The sequence below is a fragment of the Nematostella vectensis genome, chromosome 13, assembly GCF_932526225.1.
Source record: "Nematostella vectensis chromosome 13, jaNemVect1.1, whole genome shotgun sequence".
NCBI lineage: Eukaryota > Metazoa > Cnidaria > Anthozoa > Actiniaria > Edwardsiidae > Nematostella > Nematostella vectensis.
In genome coordinates this window covers 5,340,747-5,366,113 of record NC_064046.1, presented here as the reverse complement: position 1 = coordinate 5,366,113, position 25,367 = coordinate 5,340,747, and the positions used below count along the sequence as shown (strand labels likewise).

Sequence of the window (25,367 nt, the reverse complement as noted above, 5' to 3'; positions counted from 1 at the left end):
TTCGCAAATTCAAAAGAAGGAGGCAAAAATCAGCGACCCTGCCAGGACTCGAACCTGGAATCTCCTGATCCGTAGTCAGACGCCATATCCATTGGGCCACAAGGCCGACGTTGACATAGTATTTCGAACTTAGTACATCACGTTGGCAGAAGCAAATCGCCGATTCAAAAGAACGAGTAAAAAAATCAGCGACCCTGCCAGGACTCGAACCTGGAATCTCCTGATCCTTAGTCAGGCGCCTTATCCATTGGGCCACAAGGCCGATGTTGACATAGTATTTCGAACTTAGTACATCACGTTGGCAGACGCAAATCGCCGATTCAAAAGAACGAGCAAAAAAATCAGCGACCCTGCCAGGACTCGAACCTGGAATCTTCTGATTCGTAGTCAGGCGCCTTATCCATTGGGCCTCAAGGCCGATGTTGACGTAGAATTTGGAAAATAGTACATTACGTTGGCAGACGCAATTCGCCGATTCAAAAGAAGGAGTCAAAAATCAGCGACCCTGCCAGGACTCGAACCTGGAATCTCCTGATCCGTAGTCAGGCGCCTTATCCATTGGGCCACAAGGCCGACGTTGACGTAGTATTTCGAACTTAGTACATCACGCTGGCAGACGTAAATCGCCGATTCAAAAGAACGAGGCAAAAATCAGGGACCCTGCCAGGACTCGAACCTGGAATCTCCTGATCCGAGGTCAGGCGCCTTATCCATTGGGCCACAAGGCAGACGTTGACATAGTATTTCGAACTTAGTACATCACGTTGGCAGACGCAAATCGTCGATTCAAAAGAACGAGGCAAAAATCAGAGACCCTGCCAGCACTCGAACCTGGAATCTCCTGATCCGAGGTCAGGCGCCTTATCCATTGGGCCACAAGGCCGTGTTTGAAGTAAATTCTCGAACTTAGTACGTCCCATTGGCAGACGCAAATCGCCAGGAGTAAAATTTTTATGCCAAGGATCAGGATAGAAAAGAAGGAAGCAAAAATCAGAGACCCTGCCAGGACTCGAACCTGGAATCTCCTGATCCGTAGTCAGGCGCCTTATCCATTGGGCCACAAGGCCGACGTTAAAGTAGTATCTCAAACTTAGTACGTCACATTGCCAGACGCAAATCGCCAGGAGTAAAATTATTATGCCAAGGATCAGGATAGAGAAGAAGGAAGCAAAAATCAGAGACCCTGCCAGGACTTTAACCTCGAATCTCCTGATCCCTATTCAGGCGACTTATCCATTGGGCCATAGGGCTGATGTTACTGAATCTCCTGATCCGTAGTCAGGCGTCGTTTATATTGGGCCACAGGGCTGAGATTAATGTTGTAATTTTGGAATAAGTAAATCACCTCGCGTGAAACAAATAGCGTTAACATCAAATATTATGCAAAGACATGGACCCTGCCGGGACTCGAATAAGGAAAATTATACACTACATCATAGAAAAGACGAACAGCAAACAAAATTATCACGATTAAGAAGAAGGAAGCAAAAATCAGCGATCCTGCAAGGAATCGAACCTAGAATCTCCTGATCCGTAGTCAGGCGCCTTATCCATTGGGCCTCAAGGCCGATGTTGACGTAGAATTTCGAATATAGTACATTACGTTGGCAGACGCAATTCGGCGATTCAAAAGAAGTAGGCAAAAATCAGCGACCCTGCCAGGACTCGAACCTGGAATCTCCTGATCCGTAGTCAGGCGCCTTATCCATTGGGCCACAAGGCCGACGTTGACGTAGTATTTCGAACTTAGTACATCACGTTGGCAGACGCAAATCGCCGATTCAAAAGAACGTGGCAAAAATCAGCGACCCTGCCAGGACTCGAACCTGGAATCTCCTGATCCGTAGTCAGGCGCCTTATCCATTTGGTCACAAGGCCGACGTTGACATAGTATTTCGAACTTAGTACATCACGTTGGCAGACGCAAATCGTCGATTAAAAAAAACGAGTAAAAAATTCAGCGACCATGCCAGGACTCGAACCTGGAATCTCCTGATCCGTAGTCAGGCGCCTTATCCATTGGGCCACAAGGCCGATGTTGACATAGTATTTCGAACTTAGTACATCACGTTGGCAGACGCAAATCGCCGATTCAAAAGAACGAGGCAAAAATCAGCGACCCTGCCAGCACTCGAACCTGGAATCTCCTGATCCGAGGTCAGGCGCCTTATCCATTGGGCCACAAGGCCGACGTTGAAGTAAATTCTCGAACTTAGTACGTCCCATTGGCAGACGCAAATCGCCAGGAGTAAAATTTTTATGCCAAGGATCAGGATAGAAAAGAAGGAAGCAAAAATCAGAGACCCTGCCAGGACTCGAACCTGGAATCTCCTGATCCGTAGTCAGGCGCCTTATCCATTTGGCCACAAGGCCGACGTTAAAGTAGTATCTCGAACTTAGTACGTCACATTGCCAGACGCAAATCGCCAGGAGTAAAATTATTATGCCAAGGATCAGGAAAGAGAAGAAGGAAGCAAAAATCAGAGACCCTGCCAGGACTTTAACCTCGAATCTCCTGATCCCTATTCAGGCGACTTATCCATTGGGCCATAGGGCTGATGTTACGGAATCTCCTGATCCGTAGTCAGGCGTCGTTTATATTGGGCCACAGGGCTGAGATTAATGTTGTAATTTTGGAATAAGTAAATCACCTCGCGTGAAACAAATAGCGTTAACATCAAATATTATGCAAAGACATGGACCCTGCCGGGACTCGAATAAGGAAAATTATATACTACATCATAGAAAAGACGAACAGCAAACAAAATTATCACGATTAAGAAGAAGGAAGCAAAAATCAGCGATCCTGCCAGGACTCGAACCTAGAATCTCCTGATCCGTAGTCAGGCGCCTTATCCATTGGGCCACAAGGCCGATGTTGACGTAGTATTTCGATTTTAGTACATTACGTTGGCAGACGCAATTCGCCGATTCAAAAGAAGGAGGCAAAAATCAGCGACCCTGCCAGGACTCGAACCTGGAATCTCCTGATCCGTAGTCAGACGCCATATCCATTGGGCCACAAGGCCGACGTTGACATAGTATTTCGAACTTAGTACATCACGTTGGCAGAAGCAAATCGCCGATTCAAAAGAACGAGTAAAAAAATCAGCGACCCTGCCAGGACTCGAACCTGGAATCTCCTGATCCTTAGTCAGGCGCCTTATCAATTGGGCCACAAGGCCGATGTTGACATAGTATTTCGAACTTAGTACATCACGTTGGCAGACGCAAATCGCCGATTCAAAAGAACGAGTAAAAAAATCAGCGACCCTGCCAGGACTCGAACCTGGAATCTCCTGATCCGTAGTCAGGCGCCTTATCCATTGGGCCTCAAGGCCGATGTTGACGTAGAATTTGGAATATAGTACATTACGTTGGCAGACGCAATTCGCCGATTCAAAAGAAGGAGTCAAAAATCAGCGACCCTGCCAGGACTCGAACCTGGAATCTCCTGATCCGTAGTCAGGCGCCTTATCCATTGGGCCACAAGGCCGACGTTGACGTAGTATTTCGAACTTAGTACATCACGCTGGCAGACGCAAATCGCCGATTCAAAAGAACGAGGCAAAAATCAGGGACCCTGCCAGGACTCGAACCTGGAATCTCCTGATCCGAGGTCAGGCGCCTTATCCATTGGGCCACAAGGCCGACGTTGACATAGTATTTCGAACTTAGTACATCACGTTGGCAGACGCAAATCGTCGATTCAAAAGAACGAGGCAAAAATCAGCGACCCTGCCAGCACTCGAACCTGGAATCTCCTGATCCGAGGTCAGGCGCCTTATCCATTGGGCCACAAGGCCGTGGTTGAAGTAAATTCTCGAACTTAGTACGTCCGATTGGCAGACGCAAATCGCCAGGAGTAAAATTTTTATGCCAAGGATCAGGATAGAAAAGAAGGAAGCAAAAATCAGAGACCCTGCCAGGACTCGAACCTGGAATCTCCTGATCCGTAGTCAGGCGCCTTATCCATTGGGCCACAAGGCCGACGTTAAAGTAGTATCTCAAACTTAGTACGTCACATTGCCAGACGCAAATCGCCAGGAGTAAAATTATTATGCCAAGGATCAGGATAGAGAAGAAGGAAGCAAAAATCAGAGACCCTGCCAGGACTTTAACCTCGAATCTCCTGATCCCTATTCAGGCGACTTATCCATTGGGCCATAGGGCTGATGTTACGGAATCTCCTGATCCGTAGTCAGGCGTCGTTTATATTGGGCCACAGGGCTGAGATTAATGTTGTAATTTTGGAATAAGTAAATCACCTCGCGTGAAACAAATAGCGTTAACATCAAATATTATGCAAAGACATGGACCCTGCCGGGACTCGAATAAGGAAAATTATACACTACATCATAGAAAAGACGAACAGCAAACAAAATTATCACGATTAAGAAGAAGGAAGCAAAAATCAGCGATCCTGCAAGGAATCGAACCTAGAATCTCCTGATCCGTAGTCAGGCGCCTTATCCATTGGGCCTCAAGGCCGATGTTGACGTAGAATTTCGAATATAGTACATTACGTTGGCAGACGCAATTCGGCGATTCAAAAGAAGTAGGAAAAAATCAGCGACCCTGCCAGGACTCGAACCTGGAATCTCCTGATCCGTAGTCAGGCGCCTTATCCATTGGGCCACAAGGCCGACGTTGACGTAGTATTTCGAACTTAGTACATCACGTTGGCAGACGCAAATCGCCGATTCAAAAGAACGTGCCAAAAATCAGCGACCCTGCCAGGACTCGAACCTGGAATCTCCTGATCCGTAGTCAGGCGCCTTATCCATTTGGCCACAAGGCCGACGTTGACATAGTATTTCGAACTTAGTACATCACGTTGGCAGACGCAAATCGTCGATTCAAAAGAACGAGTAAAAAAATCAGCGACCATGCCAGGACTCGAACCTGGAATCTCCTGATCCGTAGTCAGGCGCCTTATCCATTGGGCCACAAGGCCGATGTTGACATAGTATTTCGAACTTAGTACATCACGTTGGCAGACGCAAATCGCCGATTCAAAAGAACGAGGCAAAAATCAGCGACCCTGCCAGCACTCGAACCTGGAATCTCCTGATCCGAGGTCAGGCGCCTTATCCATTGGGCCACAAGGCCAACGTTGAAGTAAATTCTCGAACTTAGTACGTCCCATTGGCAGACGCAAATCACCAGCAGTAAAATTTTTATGCCAAGCATCAGGATATAAAAGATGGAAGTAAAAATCAGAGACCCTGCCACGACTCTAACCTCGAATCTCCTGATCCGTAGTCAGGCGCCTTATCCATTGGGCCACAAGGCGAGACGTTGAAGTAGTATTTCAAACTTAGTACGTCACATTGCTAGACGCAAATCGGCATGAGTAAAATTATTATGCCAAGGATCAGGATAGAAAAGAAGGAAGTAAAAATCAGAGACCCTGCCACGACTCTAACCTCGAATCTCCTGATCCGTAGTCAGGCGCCTTATCCATTGGGCCATAGGGCCGACGTTAAAGTATTATTTCGAACTTAGTACGTCACATTGCCAGACGCAAATCGCCAGGAGTAAAATTATTATGCCAAGGATCAGGATAGAAAAGAAGGAAGAAAAAATCAGAGACCCTGCCAGGACTCTAACCTCGAATCTCCTGATCCCTATTCAGGCGACTTATCCATTGGGCCATAGGGCTGATGTTACGGAATCTCCTGATCCGTAGTCAGGCGTCGTTTATATTGGGCCACAGGGCTGAGGTTAATGTTGTAATTTTGGAATAAGTAAATCACCTCGCGTGAAACAAATAGCGTTGACATCAAATATTATGCAAAGACAGGGACCCTGCCGGGACTCGAATAAGGAAAATTATACACTACATCATATAAAGGAGAACAGCAAACAAAATTATCACGATTAAGAAGAAGGAAGCAAAAATCAGCGATCCTGCCAGGAATCGAACCTAGAATCTCCTGATCCGTAGTCAGGCGCCTTATCGATTGGGCAACAGGGCCGATGTCGACGTAGTATTTCGAACTTAGTAATATACGTTGGCAGACGCAATTCGCCGATTCAAAAGAAGGAGGCAAAAATCAGCTACCCTGCCAGGACTCGAACCTGGAATCTCCTGATCCGTGGTCAGGCGCCTTATCCATTGGGCCAGAAGTCCGACGTTGACGTAGTATTTCGAACTTAGTACATCACGTTGGCAGACCCAAATCGCCGATTCAAAAGAACGAGACAAAAATCAGCGACCCTGCCAGGACTCGAACCTGGAATCTCCTGATCCGTAGTCAGGCGCCTTATCCATTGGGCCACAAGGCCGATCTTGACGTAGTATTTCGATTTGAGTACATTACGTTGGCAGACGCAATTCGCCGATTCAAAAGAAGGAGGCACAAATCAGCGACCCTGCCAGGACTCGAACCTGGAATCTCCTGATCCGTAGTCAGACGCCTTATCCATTGGGCCACAAGGCCGACGTTGACATAGTATTTCAAGCTTGATACATTACGTTGGCAGACGCAATTCGCCGATTCAAAAGAAGGAGGCAAAAATCAGCGACCCTGCCAGGACCCTAACCTGGAATCTCCTGATCCGTAGTCAGGCGCCTTATCCATTGGGCCCCAAGGCCGACGTCGACGTAGTATTTCGAACTTAGTACATCACGTTGGCAGACGCAAATCGCCGATTCAAAAGAACGAGGCAAAAATCAGCGACCCTGCCAGGACTAGAACCTGGAATCTCCTGATCCGTAGTCAGGCGCCTTATCCATTGGGCCACAAGGCCGACGTTGAAGTAAATTCTCAAACTTAGTACGTCACATTGGCAGACGCAAATCGGCAGAAGTAAAATTGTTATGCCAAGGATCAGGATAGAAAAGAAGGAAGCAAAAATCAGAGACCCTGCCAGGACTCGAACCTGGAATCTCCTGATCCGTAGTCAGGCGCCTTATCCATTGGGCCACAAGGCCGACGTTGAAGTAAATCTTCGAACTTAGTACGTCACATTGGCAGACGCAAATCGGCAGAAGTAAAATTATTATGCCAAGGATCAGGATAGAAAAGAAGGAAGCAAAAATCAGAGACCCTGCCAGGACTCTAACCTCGAATCTCCTGATCCGTAGTAAGGCCACTTATCCATTGGGCCACAGGGCCGAGGTTACTGTTGTAAACTTGTAATTAGTACGTCACATTGCCCGTAGCAAATAGCCCAAAATATTATACAAAGACGGCGACCCTACCAGCACTTTAACCTGAAAAATTATACTTCACATCATAGAAAAGACTAACAGAAATCGAAATAGTCACTATAAGAAAAAATCGAGGCAAAACCAGTGACCCTGCCAGGACTCGAACCTGGAATCTCCTGATCCGTAGTCAGGCGCCTTATCCATTGCGCCACAAGGCCGACCTTGACATAGTATTTCGAACTCAGTACATCATGTTGGCAGACGCAAATCGCCGATTCAAAAGAACGAGTAAAAAAATCAGCGACCCTGCCAGGACTCGAACCTGGCATCTCCTGATCCGTAGTCAGGCACCTTATCCATTGGGCCACAAGGCCGATGTTGACGTAGAATTTCGAATATAGTACATTACGTTGGCAGACGCAATTCGCCGATTCAAAAGAAGGAGGCAAAAATCAGCGACCCTGCCAGGACTCGAACCTGGAATCTCCTGATCCGTAGTCAGACGCCTAATCTATTGGGCCACAAGGCCGACGTTGACATAGTATTTCAAGCTTAGTACATTACGTTGGCAGACGCAATTCGCCGATTCAAAAGAAGGAGGCAAAAATCAGCGACCCTGCCAGGACCCTAACCTGGAATCTCCTGATCCGTAGTCACGCGCCTTATCCATTGCGCCACAAGGCCGACGTCGACGTAGTATTTCGAAGTTAGTACATCACGTTGGCAGACGCAAATCGCCGATTCAAAAGAACGAGGCAAAAATCAACGACCCTGCCAGGACTAGAACCTGGAATCTCCTGATCCGTAGTCAGGCGCCTTATCCATTGGGCCACAAGGACGACGTTGAAGTAAATTCTCAAACTTAGTACGTCACATTGGCAGACGCAAATCGGCAGAAGTAAAATTGTTATGCCAAGGATCAGGATAGAAAAGAAGGAAGCAAAAATCAGAGACCCTGCCAGGACTCGAACCTGGAATCTCCTGATCCGTAGTCAGGCGCCTTATCCATTGGGCCACAAGGCCGACGTTGAAGTAAATCTTCGAACTTAGTACGTCACATTGGCAGACGCAAATCGGCAGAAGTAAAATTATTATGCCAAGGATCAGGATAGAAAAGAAGGAAGCAAAAATCAGAGACCCTGCCAGGACTCTAACCTCGAATCTCCTGATCCGTAGTAAGGCCACTTATCCATTGGGCCACAGGGCCGAGGTTACTGTTGTAAACTTGTAATTAGTACGTCACATTGCCCGTAGCAAATAGCCCAAAATATTATACAAAGACGGCGACCCTACCAGCACTTTAACCTGAAAAATTATACTTTACATCATAGAAAAGACTAACAGAAATCGAAATAGTCACTATAAGAAAAAATCGAGGCAAAACCAGCGACCCTGCCAGGACTCGAACCTGGAATCTCCTGATCCGTAGTCACGCGCCTTATCCATTGCGCCACAAGGCCGACCTTGACATAGTATTTCGAACTCAGTACATCACGTTGGCAGACGCAAATCGCCGATTCAAAAGAACGAGTAAAAAAATCAGCGACCCTGCCAGGACTCGAACCTGGCATCTCCTGATCCGTAGTCAGGCGCCTTATCCATTGGGCCACAAGGGCGATGTTGACGTAGAATTTCGAATATAGTACATTACGTTGGCAGACGCAATTCGCCGATTCAAAAGAAGGAGGCAAAAATCAGCGACCCTGCCATGACTCGAACCTGGAATCTCCTGATCTGTAGTCAGGCGCCTTATCCATTGGGCCCCAAGGCCGACGTTGACGTAGTATTTCGAACTTAGTACATCACGTTGGCAGACGCAAATCGCCGATTCAAAAGAACGAGGCAAAAATCAGCGACCCTGCCAGGACTCGAACCTGGAATCTCCTGATCCGTAGTCAGGCGCCTTATCCATTGGGCCACAAGGCCGACGTTGAAGTAAATTCTCGAACTTAGTACGTCCCATTGGCAGACGCAAATCGCCAGGAGTAAAATTATTATGCCAAGGATCAGGATAGAAAAGAAGGAAGCAAAAATCAGAGACCCTGCCAGGACTCGAACCTGGAATTTCCTGATCCGTAGTCAGGCGCCTTATCCATTGGGCCACAAGGCCGACGTTGAAGTAAATCTTCGAACTTAGTACTTCACATTGGCAGACGCAAATCGGCAGAAGTAAAATTATTATGCCAAGGATCAGGATAAAAAAGAAGGAAGCAAAATCAGAGACCCTGCCAGGACTCTAACCTCGAATCTCCTGATCCCTAATCAGGCGACTTATCCATTGGGCCATAGGGCTGATGTTACGGAATCTCCTGATCCGTAGTCAGGTGTCGTATATATTGGGCCACAGGGCTGAGGTTAATGTTGTAATTTTGGAATAAGTAAATCACCTCGCGTGAAACAAATAGCGTTGACATCAAATATTATGCAAAGACAGGGACCCTGCCGGGATTCGAACAAGAACAATTATACACTACATCATAGAAAAAACTCGAACTGGAATCTCCTGATCCGTAGTCAGGCGCCTTATCCATTGGGCCACAAGGCCGACGTTAAAGTAGTATCTCTAACTTAGTACGTCACATTGCCAGACGCAAATAGCCAGAAGTAAAATTATTATGCCAAGGATCAGGATAGAAAAGAAGGAAGCAAAAATCAGAGACCCTGCCAGGACTCTAACCTCGAATCTTCTGATCCGTAGTAAGGCCACTTATCCATTGGGCCACAGGGCCGAGGTTACTGTTGTAAACTTGTAATTAGTACGTCACATTGCCCGTAGCAAATAGCCCAAAATATTATACAAAGACGGCGACCCTACCAGCACTTTGACCTGAAAAATTATACTTTACATCATAGAAAAGACTAACAGAAATCGAAATAATCACTATAAGAAAAAATCGAGGCAAAACCAGCGACCCTGCTAGGACTCGAACCTGGAATCTCCTGATCCGTAGTCAGGCGCCTTATCCATTGGGCCACAAGGCCGACGTTAAAGTAGTATCTCGAACTTAGTACGTCACATTGCCAGACGCAAATCGCCAGGAGTAAAATTATTATGCCAAGGATCAGGATAGAAAAGAAGGAAGAAAAAATCAGAGACCCTGCCAGGACTCTAACCTCGAAGCTCCTGATCCCTATTCAGGCGCCTTATCCATTGGGCAACAAGGCCGATGTTGACGTAGTATTTCAAACTTAGTAATGTACGTTGGCAGACGCAATTCGCCGATTCAAAAGAAGGAGGCAAAAATCAGCGACCCTGCCAGGACTCGAACCTGGAATCTCCTGATCTGTAGTCAGGCGTCGTATATATTGGGCCACAGGGATGAGGTAAATGTTGTAATTTTGGAATAAGTAAATCACCTCGCGTGAAACAAATACCGTTGACATCAAATATTATGCAAAGACAGGGACCCTGCCGGGATTCGAACAAGGAAAATTATTCACTACATCATAGAAAAGACGAACAGAAACAAAATTATCACGATCAAAAAGAAAGAAGTAAAAATCAGAGACCCTGCCAGGACTCTAACCTCGAATCTCCTGATCCGTAGTCAGGCACCTTATCCATTGGGCCACAAGGCCGACGTTGACGTAGTATTTAGACCTTAGTACATCACATTGGCAGACGCAAATCGCCGATTCAAAAGAACGACTCAAAATAATCGAAATAATAACTATAAGAATAAAAACACGAGGCAAAAATCAGCGACCCTGCCAGGACTCAAACCTGGAATCTCCTGATCCGTAGTCAGGCGCCCTTTCCATTGGGCCTCAAGGCCGACGTTGAAGTAAATTCTCGAAGTTAGTACGTCACATTGGCAGACGCAAATCGCCAGGAGTAAACTTTTTATGCCAAGGATCAGGATAGAAAAGAAGGAAGCAAAACTCAGAGACCCTGCCAGGACACTAACCTCGAATCTCCTGATCCCTAATCAGGCGACTTATCCATTGGGCCATAGGGCTGATGTTACGGAATCTCCTGATCCGTAGTCAGGCGTCGTATATATTGGGCCACAGGGCTGGAAATAATGTTGTAATTTTGGAATAAGTAAATCACCTCGCGTGAAACAAATAGCGTTGACATCAAATATTATGCAAAGACAGGGACCCTGCCGGGATTCGAACAAGAAAAATTATACACTACATCATAGAAAAAACGAACAGCTAACAAAATTATCACGATTAAGAAGAAGGAAGCAAACATTAGCAATCCTGTCAGGACTCAAACCTAGAATCTCCTAATCCGTAGTCAGGCGCCTTATCCATTGGGCCACAAGGCCGATGTTGACGTAGTATTTCGAACTTAGTAAATTACGTTGGCAGACGCAATTCGCCGATTCAAAAGAAGGAGGCAAAAATCAGCGACCCTGTCACGACTCGAACCTGGAATCTTCTGATCCGTAGTCAGGCGCCTTATCCATTGGGCCAGAAGTCCGACGTTGACGTAGTATTTCGAACTTAGTACATCACGTTGGCAGACGCAAATCGCCTATTCAAAAGAACGAGTAAAAAAGCAGCGATCCTGCCAGGACTCGAACCTGGAATCTCTTGATCCGTAGTCAGGCGCCTTATCCATTGCGCCACAAGGCCGACGTTGACATAATATTTCGAACTTAGTACATCACGTTGGCAGACGCAAATCGCCGTTTCAAAAGAACGAGTAAAAAAATCAGCGACCCTGCCAGGACTCGAATCTGGAATCTCCTGATCCGTAGTCAGGCGCCTTATCCATTGGGCCACAAGGCCGATGTTGACGTAGAATTTCGAATATAGTACATTACGTTGGCAGACGCAAATCGCCGATTCAAAAGAACGAGTAAAAAAGCAGCGACCCTGCCAGGACTCGAACCTGGAATCTCCTGATCCGTAGTCAGGCGCCTTATCCATTGGGCCACAAGGCCGATGTTGACGTAGAATTTCGAATATAGTACATTACGTTTGCAGACGCAAATCGCCGATTCAAAAGAACGAGTAAAAAATTCAGCGACCATGCCAGGACTCGAACCTGGAATCTCCTGATCCGTAGTCAGGCACCTTATCCATTGGGCCACAAGGCCGACGTTAAAGTAGTATCTCTAACTTAGTACGTCACATTGCCAGACGCAAATCGCCAGAAGTAAAATTATTATGCCAAGGATCAGGATAGAAAAGAAGGAAGCAAAAATCAGAGACCCTGCCAGGACTGTAACCTCGAATCTCCTGATCCGTAGTAAGGCCACTTATCCATTGGGCCACAGGGCCGAGGTTACTGTTGTAAACTTGTAATTAGTACGTCATATTGCCCGTAGCAAATAGCCCAAAATATTATACAAAGACGGCGACCCTACCAGCACTTTAACCTGAAAAATTATAATTTACATCATAGAAAAGAGTAACAGAAATCGAAATAATCACTATAAGTAAAAATCGAGGCAAAACCAGCGACCCTGCCAGGACTCGAACCTGGAATCTCCTGATCCGTAGTCAGGCGCCTTATCCAATGGGCCACAAGGCCGACGTTAAAGTAGTATCTCGAACTTAGTACGTCACATTGCCAGACGCAAATCGCCGATTCAAAAGAACGAGTAAAAAAGCAGCGACCCTGCCAGAACTCGAACCTTGAATCTCCTGATCCGTAGTCAGGCGCCTTATCCATTGGGCCAGAAGTCCGACGTTGACGAAAAATTTCGAACTTAGTACATCACGTTGGCAGACGCAAATCGCCGATGTAATTTTGGAATAAGTAAATCACCTCGCGTGAAACAAATAGCGTTGACATCAAATATTATGCAAAGACAGGGAACCTGCCGAGATTCGAATAAGGAAAATTATTCACTACATCATAGAAAAGACGAACAGAAACAAAATTATCACGATCAAAAAGAAGGAAGTAAAAATCAGAGACCCTGCCAGGACTCTAACCTGGAATCTCCTGATCCGTAGTCAGGCGCCTTATCCATTGCGCCACAAGGCCGACGTTGACATAGTATTTCGAACTTAGTACATCACGTTGGCAGACGCAAATCGCCGATTCAAAAGAACGAGTAAAAAAATCAGCGACCCTGCCAGGGCTCGAACCTGGAATCTCCTGATCCGTAGTCAGGCGCCTTATCCATTGGGCCACAAGGCCGATGTTGACGTAGAATTTCGAATATAGTACATTACGTTTGCAGACGCAAATCGCTGATTCAAAAGAACGAGTAAAAAAGCAGCTACCCTGCCAGGACTCGAACCTGGAATCTCCTGATCCGTAGTCAGGCGCCTTATCCATTGGGCCACAAGGCCGACGCTACAGTAGTATCTCGAACTTAGTACGTCACATTGCCAGACGCAAATCGCCAGAAGTAAAACTATTATGCCAAGGATCAGGATAGAAAAGAAGGATGCAAAAATCAGAGACCCTGCCAGGACTCTAACCTCGAATCTCCTGATCCGTAGTAAGGCCACTTATCCATTGGGCCACAGGGCCGAGGTTACTGTTGTAAACTTGTAATTAGTACGTCACATATCCCGTAGCAAATAGCCCAAAATATTATACAAAGACGGCGACCCTACCAGCACTTTAACCTGAAAAATTATACTTTACATCATAGAAAAGACTAACAGAAATCGAAATAATCACTATAAGAAAAAATCGAGGCAAAACCAGCGACCCTGCCAGGACTCGAACCTGGAATCTCCTGATCCGTAGTCAGGCGGCTTATTCATTGGGCCACAAGGTCGACGTTAAAGTAGTATCTCGAACTTAGTACGTCACATTGCCAGACGCAAATCGCCGATTCAAAAGAACGAGTAAAAAAGCAGCGACCCTGCCAGGACTCGAACCTGGAATCTCCTGATCCGTAGTCAGGCGCCTTATCCATTGGGCCAGAAGTCCGACGTTGACGAAAAATTTCGAACTTAGTACATCACGTTGGCAGACGCAAATCGCCGATTCAAAAGAACTAGTCAAAAATCAGCGACCCTGCCAGGACTCGAACCTGGAATCTCCTGATCCGTAGTCAGGCGCCTTATCCATTGGGCCACAAGGCCGACGTTGAAGTAAATTCTCGAACTTAGTACGTCCCATTGGCAGACGCAAATCACCAGGAGTAACATTTTTATGCCAAGGATCAGTATAGAAAAGAAGGAAGTAAAAATCAGAGACCCTGACAGTACTCTAACCTCGAATCTCCTGATCCGTAGTCAGGCCACTAAGAAAAAATCGAGGCAAAAATCAGCGACCCTGACAGGACTCGAACCTGGAATCTCCTGATCCGTAGTCAGGCGGAAGTAAAATTATTATGCCAAGGATAAGGATAGAAAAGAAGGAAGCAAAAATCATAGACCCTGCCAGGACTCTAACCTCGAATCTCCTGATCCGTAGTAAGGCCACTTATCCATTGGGCCACAGGGCCGAGGTTACTGTTGTAAACTTGTAATTAGTACGTCACATTGCCCGTAGCAAATAGCCCAAAATATTATACAAAGACGGCGACCCTACCAGCACTTTAACCTGAAAAATTATACTTTACATCATAGAAAAGACTAACAGAAATCGAAATAATCACAATAAGAAAAAATCGAGGCAAAACCAGCAACCCTGCTAGGACTCGAACCTGGAATCTCCTGATCCGTAGTCAGGCGTCGTATATATTGGGCCACAGGGCTGGAATTAATGTTGTAATTTTGGAATAAGTAAATCACCTCGCGTGAAACAAATAGCGTTGACATCAAATATTATGCAAAGACAGGGACCCTGCCGGGATTCGAACTAGGAAACATATACACTACATCATAGAAAAAACTCGAACTGGAATCTCCTGATCCGTAGTCAGGCACCTTATCCATTGGGCCACAAGGCCGACGTTAAAGTAGTATCTCTAACTTAGTACGTCACATTGCCAGACGCAAATCGCCAGAAGTAAAATTATTATGCCAAGGATCAGGATAGAAAAGAAGAAAGCAAAAATCAGAGACCCTGCCAGGACTCTAACCTCGAATCTCCTGATCCGTAGTAAGGCCACTTATCCATTGGGCCACAGGGCCGAGGTTACTGTTGTAAACTTGTAATTAGTACGTCACATTGCCCGTAGCAAATAGCCCAAAATATTATACAAAGACGGCGACCCTACCAGCACTTTAACCTGAAAAATTATACTTTACATCATAGAAAAGACTAACAGAAATCGAAATAATCACTATAAGAAAAAATCGAGGCAAAACCATCGACCCTGCCAGGACTCGAACCTGGAATCTCCTGATCCGTAGTCAGGCGCCTTATCCATTGGGCCACAAGGCCGACGTTAAAGTAGTATCTCGAACTTAGGACGTCACATTGCCAGACGCAAATCGCCAGGAGTAAAATTATTATGCCAAGGATCAGGATAGAAAAGAAGGAAGAAAAAATCAGAGACCCTGCCAGGACTCTAACCTCGAATCTCCTGATCCCTATTCAGGCGACTTATCCATTGGGCCATAGGGCTGATGTTACGGAATCTCTTGATCCGTAGTCAGGCGTCGTTTATATTGGGCCACAGGGCTGAGGTTAATGTTGTAATTTTGGAATAAGTAAATCACCTCGCGTGAAACAAATAGCGTTGACATCAAATATTATGCAAAGACAGGGACCCTCCCGGGACTCGAATAAGGAAAATTATACACTACATCATAGAAAAAACGAACAGCTAACAAAATTATCACGATTAAGAAGAAGGAAGCAAAAATTAGCAATCCTGTCAGGACTCAAACCTAGAATCTCCTAATCCGTAGTCAGGCGCCTTATCCATTGGGCCACACGGCCGATCTTGACGTAGTATTTCGATTTTAGTACATTACGTTGGCAGACGCAACTCGCCGATTCAAAAGAAGGAGGCACAAATCAGCGACCCTGCCAGGACTCGAACCTGGAATCTCCTGATCCGTAGTCAGACGCCTTATCCATTGGGCCACAAGGTCGACGTTGATGTAGTATTTCAAGCTTAGTACATTACGTTGGCAGACGCAATTCGCCGATTCAAAAGAAGGAGGCAAAAATCAGCGACCCTGCCAGGACTCGAACCTGGAATCTCCTGATCCGTAGTCAGGCGCCTTATCCATTGGGCCCCAAGGCCGACGTCGACGTAGTATTTCGAACTTAGTACATCATGTTGGCAGACGCAAATCGCCGATTCAAAAGAACGAGGCAAAAATTAGGGACCCTGCCAGGACTCTAACCTCGAATCTCCTGATCCGTAGTCAGGCACCTTATCCATTGGGCCACAAGGCCGACGTTGACGTAGTATTTCGAACTTAGTACATCACATTGGCAGACGCAAATCGCCGATTCAAAAGAACGACTCAAAATAATCGAAATAATAACTATAAGAAAAAAAAACACGAGGCAAAAATCAGCGACCCTGCCAGGACTCAAACCTGGAATCTCCTGATCCGTAGTCAGGCGCCCTTTCCATTGGGCCTCAAGGCCGACGTTGAAGTAAATTCTCGAAGTTAGTACCTCACATTGGCAGACGCAAATCGCCAGGAGTAAACTTTTTATGCCAAGGATCAGGATAGAAAAAAAGGAAGCAAAAATCAGAGACCCTGCCAGGACACTAACCTCGAATCTCCTGATCCTTAATCAGGCGACTTATCCATTGGGCCATAGGGCTGATGTTACGGAATCTCCTGATCCGTAGTCAGGCGTCGTATATATTGGGCCACAGGGCTGGAATTAATGTTGTAATTTTGGAATAAGTAAATCACCTCGCGTGAAACAAATAGCGTTGACATCAAATATTATGCAAAGACAGGGACCCTGCCGGGATTCGAACAAGAAAAATTATACACTACATCATAGAAAAAACGAACAGCTAACAAAATTATCACGATTAAGAAGAAGGAAGCAAAAATTAGCAATCCTGTCAGGACTCAAACCTACAATCTCCTAATCCGTAGTCAGGCGCCTTATCCATTGGGCCACAAGGCCGATGTTGACGTAGTATTTCGAACTTAGTTAATTACGTTGGCAGACGCAATTCGCCGATTCAAAAGAAGGAGGCAAAAATCAGCGACCCTGTCAGGACTCGAACCTGGAATCTCCTGATCCGTAGTCAGGCGCCTTATCCATTGGGCCACAAGGTCGACGTTGATGTAGTATTTCCAACTTAGTACATCACATTGGCAGACGCAAATCGCCGATTCAAAAAAACGAGGAAAAAATCAGCGACCCTGCCAGGACTAGAACCTGGAATCTCCTGATCCGTAGTCAGGCGCCTTATCCATTGGGCCACAAGGACGACGTTAAAGTAGTATTTCGGACTTAGTACGCACATTGCGAGACGCAAATCGCCAGGAGTAAAATTATTATGCCAAGGATCAGGATAGAAAAGAAGGAAGCAAAAATCAGAGACCCTGCCAGGACATTAACCTCGAATCTCCTGATCCCTGATCAGGCGACTTATCCATTGGGCCATAGAGCTGATGTTACGGAATCTCCTGATCCGTAGTCAGGCGTCGTATATATTGGGCCACAGGGCTGGAATTAATGTTGTAGTTTTGGAATAAGTAAATCACCTCGCGTGAAACAAATAGCGTTGACATCAAATATTATGCAAAGACAGGGACCCTGCCGGGATTCGAACTAGGAAAAATATACACTACATCATAGAAAAAACTCGAACTGGAATCTCCTGATCCGTAGTCAGGCGCCTTATCCATTGGGCCACAAGGCCGACGTTAAAGTAGTATCTCTAACTTAGTACGTCACATTGCCAGACGCAAATCGCCAGAAGTAAAATTATTATGCCAAGGATCAGGATAGAAAAGAAGAAAGCAAAAATCAGAGACCCTGCCAGGACTCTAACCTCGAATCTCCTGATCCGTAGTAAGGCCACTTATCCATTGGGCCACAGGGCCGAGGTTACTGTTGTAAACTTGTAATTAGTACGTCACATTGCCCGTAGCAAATAGCCCAAAATATTATACAAAGACATCGACCCTACCAGCACTTTAACCTGAAAAATTATACTTTACATCATAGAAAAGACTAACAGAAATCGAAATAATCACTATAAGAAAAAATCGAGGCAAAACCAGCGACCCTGCCAGGACTCGAACCTGGAATCTCCTGATCCGTAGTCAGGCGCCTTATCCATTTGGCCACAAGGCCGACGTTAAAGTAGTATCTCGAACTTAGTACGTCACATTGCCAGACGCAAATCGCCAGGAGTAAAATTATTATGCCAAGGATCAGGATAGAAAAGAAGGAAGAAAAAATCAGAGACCCTGCCAGGACTCTAACCTCGAATCTCCTGATCCCTATTCAGGCGACTTATCCATTGGGCCATAGGGCTGATGTTACGGAATCTCCTGATCCGTAGTCAGGCGTCGTTTATATTGGGCCACAGGGCTGAGGTTAATGTTGTAATTTTGGAATAAGTAAATCACCTCGCGTGAAACAAATAGCGTTGACATCAAATATTATGCAAAGACAGGGACCCTCCTGGGACTCGAATAAGGAAAATTATACACTACATCATAGAAAAAACGAACAGCTAACAAAATTATCACGATTAAGAAGAAGGAAGCAAAAATTAGCAATCCTGTCAGGACTCAAACCTAGAATCTCCTGATCCGTAGTCAGGCGCCTTATCCATTGGGCCACAAGGCCGATGTTGACGTAGTATTTCGAACTTAGTAAATTACGTTGGCAGACGCAATTCGCCGATTCAAAAGAAGGAGGCAAAAATCAGCGACCCTGCCAGGACTCGAACCTGGAATCTCCTGATCCGTAGTCAAGCGCCTTATCCATTGGGCCACAAGGTCGACGTTGATGTAGTGTTTCGAACTTAGTACGCACATTGCGAGACGCAAATCGCCAGGAGTAAAATTATTATGCCAAGGATCAGGATAGAAAAGAAGGAAGCAAAAATCAGAGACCCTGCCAGGACTCTAACCTCGAATCTCCTGATCCCTAATCAGGCGACTTATCCATTGGGCCATAGAGCTGATGTTACGGAATCTCCTGATCCGTAGTCAGGCGTCGTATATATTGGGCCACAGGGCTGGAATTAATGTTGTAATTTTGGAATAAGTAAATCACCTCGCGTGAAACAAATAGCGTTGACATCAAATATTATGCAAAGACAGGGACCCTGCCGGGATTCGAACTAGGAAAAATATACACTACATCATAGAAAAAACTCGAACTGGAATCTCCTGATCCGTAGTCAGGCGCCTTATCCATTGGGCCACAAGGCCGACGTTAAAGTAGTATCTCTAACTTAGTACGTCACATTGCCAGACGCAAATCGCCAGAAGTAAAATTATTATGCCAAGGATCAGGATAGAAAAGAATGAAGCAAAAATCAGAGACCCTGCCAGGACTCTAACCTCGAATCTCCTGATCCGTAGTAAGGCCACTTATCCATTGGGCCACAGGGCCGAGGTTACTGTTGTAAACTTGTAATTAGTACGTCACATTGCCCGTAGCAAATAGCCCAAAATATTATACAAAGACGGCGACCCTACCAGCACTTTAACCTGAAAAATTATAATTTACATCATAGAAAAGACTAACAGAAATCGAGATAATCACTATAAGAAAAAATCGAGTCAAAACCAGCGACCCTGCCAGGACTCGAACCTGGAATCTCCTGATCCGTAGTCAGGCGCCTTATCCATTGGGCCACAAGGCCGACGTTTAAGTAGTATCTCGAACTTAGTACGTCACATTGCCAGACGCAAATCGCCAGGAGTAAAATTATTATGCCAAGGATCAGGATAGAAAAGAAGGAAGAAAAAATCAGAGACCCTGCCAGGACTCTAACCTCGAATCTCCTGATCCCTATTCAGGCGACTTATCCATTGGGCCATAGGGCTGATGTTACGGAATCTCCTGATCCGTAGTCAGGCGTCGTTTATATTGCGCCACAGGGCTGAGGTTAATGTTGTAATTTTGGAATAAGTAAATCACCTCGCGTGAAACAAATAGCGTTGACATCAAATATTATGCAAAGACAGGGACCCTCCCGGGACTCGAATAAGGAAAATTATACACTACATCATAGAAAAAACGAACAGCTAACAAAATTATCACGATTAAGAAGAAGGAAGCAAAAATTAGCAATCCTGTCAGGACTCAAACCTAGAATCTCCTAATCCGTAGTCAGGCGAGTTATCCATTGGGCCACAAGGCAGATGTTGACGTAGTATTTCGAACTTAGAAAATTACGTTGGCAGACGCAATTCGCCGATTCAAAAGAAGGAGGCAAAAATCAGCGACCCTGCCAGGACTCGAACCTTTAATTTCCTGATCCGTAGTCAGGCGCCTTATCCATTGGGCCACAAGGCCGACGTGGAAGTAAATTCTCGAACTTAGTACGTCCCATTGGCAGACGCAAATCGCCAGGAGTAACATTTTTATGCCAAGGATCAGTATAGAAAAGAAGGAAGTAAAAATCAGAGACCCTGCCAGCACTCTAACCTCGAATCTCCTGATCCGTAGTCAGGCCACTAAGAAAAAATCGAGGCAAAAATCAGCGACCCTGCCAGGACTCGAACCTGGAATCTCCTGATCCGTAGTCAGGCGGAAGTAAAATTATTATGCCAAGGATAAGGATAGAAAAGAAGGAAGCAAAAATCATAGACACTGCCAGGACTCTAACCTCGAATCTCTTGATCCGTAGTAAGGCCACTTATCCATTGGGCCACAGGGCCGAGGTTACTGTTGTAAACTTGTAATTAGTACGTCACATTCCCCGTAGCAAATAGCCCAAAATATTATACAAAGACGGCGACCCTACCAGCACTTTAACCTTAAAAATTATACTTTACATCATAGAAAAGACTAACAGAAATCGAAATAATCACTATAAGAAAAAATCGAGGCAAAACCAGTAACCCTGCTAGGACTCGAACCTGGAATCTCCTGATCCGTAGTCAGGCGCCTTATCCATTGGGCCACAAGGCCGACGTTAAAGTAGTATCTCGAACTTAGTACGTCACATTGCCAGACGCAAATCGCCAGGAGTAAAATTATTATGCCAAGGATCAGGATAGAAAAGAAGGAAGAAAAAATCAGAGACCCTGCCAGGACTCTAACCTCGAAGCTCCTAATCCCTATTCAGGCGCCTTATCCATTGGGCAACAAGGCCGATGTTGACGTAGTATTTCGAACTTAGTAAATTACGTTGGCAGACGCAATTCGCCGATTCAAAAGAAGGAGGCAAAAATCAGCGACCCTGCCAGGACTGGAACCTGGAATCTCCTGATCTGTAGTCAGGCGTCGTATATATTGGGCCACAGGGATGAGGTAAATGTTGTAATTTTGGAATAAGTAAATCACCTCGCGTGAAACAAATAGCGTTGACATCAAATATTATGCAAAGACAGGTACCCTGCCGGGATTCGAACAAGGAAAATTATTCACTACATCATAGAAAAGACGAACAGCAAACAAAATTATCACGATCAAAAAGAAGGAAGTAAAAATCAGAGACCCTGCCAGGACTCTAACCTCGAATCTCCTGATCCGTAGTCAGGCACCTTATCCATTGGGCCACAAGGCCGACGTTGACGTAGTATTCCGAACTTAGTACGTCACATTGCCAAACGCAAATCGCCAGGAGTAAAATTATTATGCCAAGGATCAGGATAGAAAAGAACGAAGAAAAAATAAGAGACCCTGCCAGGACTCTAACTTCGAATCTCCTGATCCCTATTCAGGCGACTTATCCATTGGGCCATAGGGCTGATGTTACGGAATCTCCTGATCCGTAGTCAGGCGTCGTTTATATTGGGCCACAGGGCTGAGGTTAATGTTGTAATTTTGGAATAAGTAAATAACCTCGCGTTGACATCAAATATTTTTCAAAGACAGGGACCCTGCCGGGACTCGAACAAGGAAAATTATACACTACATCATTGAAAAGACGAACAGCAAACAAAATTATCACGATTAAGAAGAAGGAAGCAAAAATCAGCGATCCTGCCAGACATCGAACCTAGAATCTCCAGATCCGTAGTCAGGCGCCTTATCCATTGGGCAACAAGGCCGATGTTGATGTAGTATTTCGAACTTAGTAATGTACGTTAGCAGGCGCAATTCGCCGATTCAAAAGAAGGAGGCAAAAAAAAATCCGTAGTCAGGCGTCGTATATATTGGGCCACAGGGCTGGAATTAATGTTGTAATTTTGGAATAAGTAAATCACCTCGCGTGAAACAAATAGCGTTGACATCAAATATTATGCAAAGACAGGGACCCTGCCGGGATTCGAACAAGGAAAAATATACACTACATCATAGAAAAAACTCGAACTGGAATCTCCTGATCCGTAGTCAGGCGCCTTATCCATTGGGCCACAAGGCCGACGTTAAAGTAGTATCTCGAACTTAGTACGTCACATTGCCAGACGCAAATCGCCAGGAGTAAAATTATTATGCCAAGGATCAGAATAGAAAAGAAGGAAGAAAAAATCAGAGACCCTGCCAGGACTCTAACCTCGAAGCTCCTGATCCCTATTCAGGCGCCTTATCCATTCGGCAACAAGGCCGATGTTGACGTAGTATTTCGAACTTAGTAATGTACGTTGGCAGACGCAATTCGCCGATTCAAAAGAAGTAGGCAAAAATCAGCTACCTTGCCAGGACTCGAACCTGGAATCTCCTGATCTGTAGTCAGGCGTCGTATATATTGGGCCACAGGGATGAGGTAAATGTTGTAATTTTGGAATAAGTAAATCACCTCGCGTGAAACAAATAGCGTTGACATCAAATATTATGCAAAGACAGGGACCCTGCCGGGATTCGAACAAGGAAAATTATTCACTACAACATAGAAAAGACGAACAGAAACAAAATTATCACGATCAAAAAGAAGGAAGAAAAAATCAGAGACCCTGCCAGGACTCTAACCTCGAATCTCCTGATCCGTAGTCAGGCACCTTATCCATTGGGCCACAAGGCCGACGTTGACGTAGTATTTTGAACTTAGTACATCACATTGGCAGACGCAAATCGCCGATTCAAAAGAACGACTCAAAATAATCGAAATAATAACTATAAGAAAAAAAACACGAGGCAAAAATCAGCGACCCTGGCAGGACTCAAACCTGGAATCTCCTGATCCGTAGTCAGGCGCCCTTTCCATTGGGCCTCAAGGCCAACGTTGAAGTAAATTCTCGAACTTAGTACGTACCATTGGCAGACGCAAATCGCCAGGAGTAAAATTTTTATGCCAAGGATCAGTATCCAAAAGAAGGAAGTAAAAATCAGAGACCCTGCCAGGACTCTAACCTCGAATCTCCTGATCCGTAGTCAGGCCACTAAGAAAAAATCGAGGCAAAAATCAGCGACCCTGCCAGGACTCGAACCTGGAATCTCCTGATCCGTAGTCAGGCGGAAGTAAAATTATTATGCCAAGGATCAGGATAGAAAAGAAGGAAGCAAAAATCAGAGACCCTGCCAGGACTCTAACCTCGAATCTCCTGATCCGTAGTAAGGCCACTTATCCATTGGGCCACAGGGCCGAGGTTACTGTTGTAAACTTGTAATTAGTACGTCAGATTGCCCGTAGCAAATAGCCCAAAATATTATACAAAGAAGGCGACCCTACCAGCACTTTAACCTGAAAAATTATACTTTACATCATAGAAAAGACTAACAGAAATCGAAATAATCACTATAAGAAAAAATCGAGGCAAAACCAGCGACCCTGCCAGGACTCGAACCTGGAATCTCCTGATCCGTAGTCAGGCGCCTTATCCATTGGGCCACAAGGTCGACGTTAAAGTAGTATCTCGAACTTAGTACGTCACATTGCCAGACGCAAATCGCCGATTCAAAAGAACTAGTAAAAAAGCAGCGACCCTGCCAGGACTCGAACCTGGAATCTCCTGATCCTTAGTCAGGCGGAAGTAAAATTATTATGCCAAGGATCAGGATAGAAAAGAAGGAAGCAAAAATCAGAGACCCTGCCAGGACTCTAACCTCGAATCTCCTGATCCGTAGTAAGGCCACTTATCCATTGGGCCACAGGGCCGAGGGTACTGTTGTAAACTTGTAATTAGTACGTCACATTGCCCGTAGCAAATAGCCCAAAATATTATACAAAGACGGCGACCCTACCAGCACTTTAACCTGAAAAATTATACTTTACATAATAGAAAAGACTAACAGAAATCGAAATAATCACTATAAGAAAAAATCGAGGCAAAACCAGCGACCCTGCTAGAACTCGAATCTGTAATCTCCTGATCCGTAGTCAGGCGCCTTATCCATTGGGCCACAAGGCCGACGTTAAAGTAGTATCTCGAACTTAGTACGTCACATTGCCAGCAAATCGCCAGGAGTAAAATTATTATGCCAAGGATCAGGATAGAAAAGAAGGAAGAAAAAATCAGAGACCCTGCCAGGACTCTAACCTCGAAGCTCCTAATCCCTATTCAGGCGCCATATCCATTGGGCAACAAGGCCGATGTTGACGTAGTATTTCGAACTTAGTAAATTACGTTGGCAGACGCAATTCGCCGATTCAAAAGAAGGAGGCAAAAATCAGCGACCCTGCCAGGACACTAACCTCGAATCTCCTGATCCCTAATCAGGCGACTTATTCATTGGGGAATAGGGCTGATGTTACGGAATCTCCTGATCCGTAGTCAGGCGTCGTATATATTGGGCCACAGGGCTGGAATTAATGTTGTAATTTTGGAATAAGTAAATCACCTCGCGTGAAACAAATAGCGTTGACATCAAATATTATGCAAAGACAGGGACCCTGCCGGGATTCGAACAAGAAAAATTATACACTACATCATAGAAAAAACGAACAGCTAACAAAATTATCACGATTAAGAAGAAGGAAGCAAAAATTAGCAATCCTGTCAGGACTCAAACCTAGAATCTCCTAATCCGTAGTGAGGCGCCTTATCCATTGGGCCACAACGCCGATGTTGACGTAGTATTTCGAACTTAGTAAATTACGTTGGCAGACGCAATTCGCCGATTCAAAAGAAGGAGGCAAAAATCAGCTACCCTGTCAGGACTCGAACCTGGAATCTCCTGATCCGTCGTCAGGCGCCTTATCCATTGGGCCAGAAGTCCGACGTTGACGTAAAATTTCGAACTTAGTACATCACGTTGGCAGACGCAAATCGCCGATTCAAACGAACAAGTCAAAAATCAGCGACCCTGCCAGGAGTCGAACCTGGAATCTCCTGATCCGTTGTCAGGCGACTTATCCATTGGGCCACAAGGCCGACGTTGAAGTAAATT

The 25,367-nt window shown here is 45.4% G+C and overlaps 24 non-coding genes across 24 annotated transcripts; all 24 read right to left on the bottom strand.

The window, feature by feature from the left end:
* Positions 1-189: 189 nt before the first annotated feature.
* Trnal-aag lies at positions 190-262 on the bottom strand. Its single transcript has one exon. It is a non-coding gene; the product is annotated as a tRNA-Leu (tRNA).
* Positions 263-500: 238 nt separating this feature from the next.
* On the bottom strand, positions 501-573 carry Trnar-acg. Its single transcript has one exon. It is a non-coding gene; the product is annotated as a tRNA-Arg (tRNA).
* A 421-nt stretch (positions 574-994) lies between these two features.
* Positions 995-1,067, bottom strand: Trnar-acg. Its single transcript has one exon. It is a non-coding gene; the product is annotated as a tRNA-Arg (tRNA).
* Positions 1,068-1,650: 583 nt separating this feature from the next.
* Trnar-acg lies at positions 1,651-1,723 on the bottom strand. The gene has a single exon. It is a non-coding gene; the product is annotated as a tRNA-Arg (tRNA).
* A 238-nt stretch (positions 1,724-1,961) lies between these two features.
* Positions 1,962-2,034, bottom strand: Trnar-acg. Its single transcript has one exon. It is a non-coding gene; the product is annotated as a tRNA-Arg (tRNA).
* Positions 2,035-2,300: 266 nt separating this feature from the next.
* On the bottom strand, positions 2,301-2,373 carry Trnar-acg. Its single transcript has one exon. It is a non-coding gene; the product is annotated as a tRNA-Arg (tRNA).
* Positions 2,374-3,112: 739 nt separating this feature from the next.
* Trnal-aag lies at positions 3,113-3,185 on the bottom strand. The gene has a single exon. It is a non-coding gene; the product is annotated as a tRNA-Leu (tRNA).
* A 238-nt stretch (positions 3,186-3,423) lies between these two features.
* Positions 3,424-3,496, bottom strand: Trnar-acg. The gene has a single exon. It is a non-coding gene; the product is annotated as a tRNA-Arg (tRNA).
* Positions 3,497-3,578: 82 nt separating this feature from the next.
* On the bottom strand, positions 3,579-3,651 carry Trnar-ucg. Its single transcript has one exon. It is a non-coding gene; the product is annotated as a tRNA-Arg (tRNA).
* A 266-nt stretch (positions 3,652-3,917) lies between these two features.
* Trnar-acg lies at positions 3,918-3,990 on the bottom strand. Its single transcript has one exon. It is a non-coding gene; the product is annotated as a tRNA-Arg (tRNA).
* Positions 3,991-4,573: 583 nt separating this feature from the next.
* On the bottom strand, positions 4,574-4,646 carry Trnar-acg. The gene has a single exon. It is a non-coding gene; the product is annotated as a tRNA-Arg (tRNA).
* Positions 4,647-4,728: 82 nt separating this feature from the next.
* On the bottom strand, positions 4,729-4,801 carry Trnar-acg. Its single transcript has one exon. It is a non-coding gene; the product is annotated as a tRNA-Arg (tRNA).
* An 83-nt stretch (positions 4,802-4,884) lies between these two features.
* Trnar-acg lies at positions 4,885-4,957 on the bottom strand. Its single transcript has one exon. It is a non-coding gene; the product is annotated as a tRNA-Arg (tRNA).
* A 1,261-nt stretch (positions 4,958-6,218) lies between these two features.
* Trnar-acg lies at positions 6,219-6,291 on the bottom strand. Its single transcript has one exon. It is a non-coding gene; the product is annotated as a tRNA-Arg (tRNA).
* Positions 6,292-6,867: 576 nt separating this feature from the next.
* Trnar-acg lies at positions 6,868-6,940 on the bottom strand. Its single transcript has one exon. It is a non-coding gene; the product is annotated as a tRNA-Arg (tRNA).
* A 1,169-nt stretch (positions 6,941-8,109) lies between these two features.
* Trnar-acg lies at positions 8,110-8,182 on the bottom strand. Its single transcript has one exon. It is a non-coding gene; the product is annotated as a tRNA-Arg (tRNA).
* Positions 8,183-9,012: 830 nt separating this feature from the next.
* On the bottom strand, positions 9,013-9,085 carry Trnar-acg. The gene has a single exon. It is a non-coding gene; the product is annotated as a tRNA-Arg (tRNA).
* Positions 9,086-11,984: 2,899 nt separating this feature from the next.
* Positions 11,985-12,057, bottom strand: Trnar-acg. The gene has a single exon. It is a non-coding gene; the product is annotated as a tRNA-Arg (tRNA).
* A 1,135-nt stretch (positions 12,058-13,192) lies between these two features.
* Trnar-acg lies at positions 13,193-13,265 on the bottom strand. The gene has a single exon. It is a non-coding gene; the product is annotated as a tRNA-Arg (tRNA).
* Positions 13,266-14,094: 829 nt separating this feature from the next.
* Positions 14,095-14,167, bottom strand: Trnar-acg. The gene has a single exon. It is a non-coding gene; the product is annotated as a tRNA-Arg (tRNA).
* A 1,176-nt stretch (positions 14,168-15,343) lies between these two features.
* Trnar-acg lies at positions 15,344-15,416 on the bottom strand. Its single transcript has one exon. It is a non-coding gene; the product is annotated as a tRNA-Arg (tRNA).
* A 2,774-nt stretch (positions 15,417-18,190) lies between these two features.
* Trnar-acg lies at positions 18,191-18,263 on the bottom strand. Its single transcript has one exon. It is a non-coding gene; the product is annotated as a tRNA-Arg (tRNA).
* Positions 18,264-19,718: 1,455 nt separating this feature from the next.
* Trnar-acg lies at positions 19,719-19,791 on the bottom strand. Its single transcript has one exon. It is a non-coding gene; the product is annotated as a tRNA-Arg (tRNA).
* A 4,012-nt stretch (positions 19,792-23,803) lies between these two features.
* Positions 23,804-23,876, bottom strand: Trnar-acg. The gene has a single exon. It is a non-coding gene; the product is annotated as a tRNA-Arg (tRNA).
* Between the last annotated feature and the right edge of the window lie 1,491 nt (positions 23,877-25,367).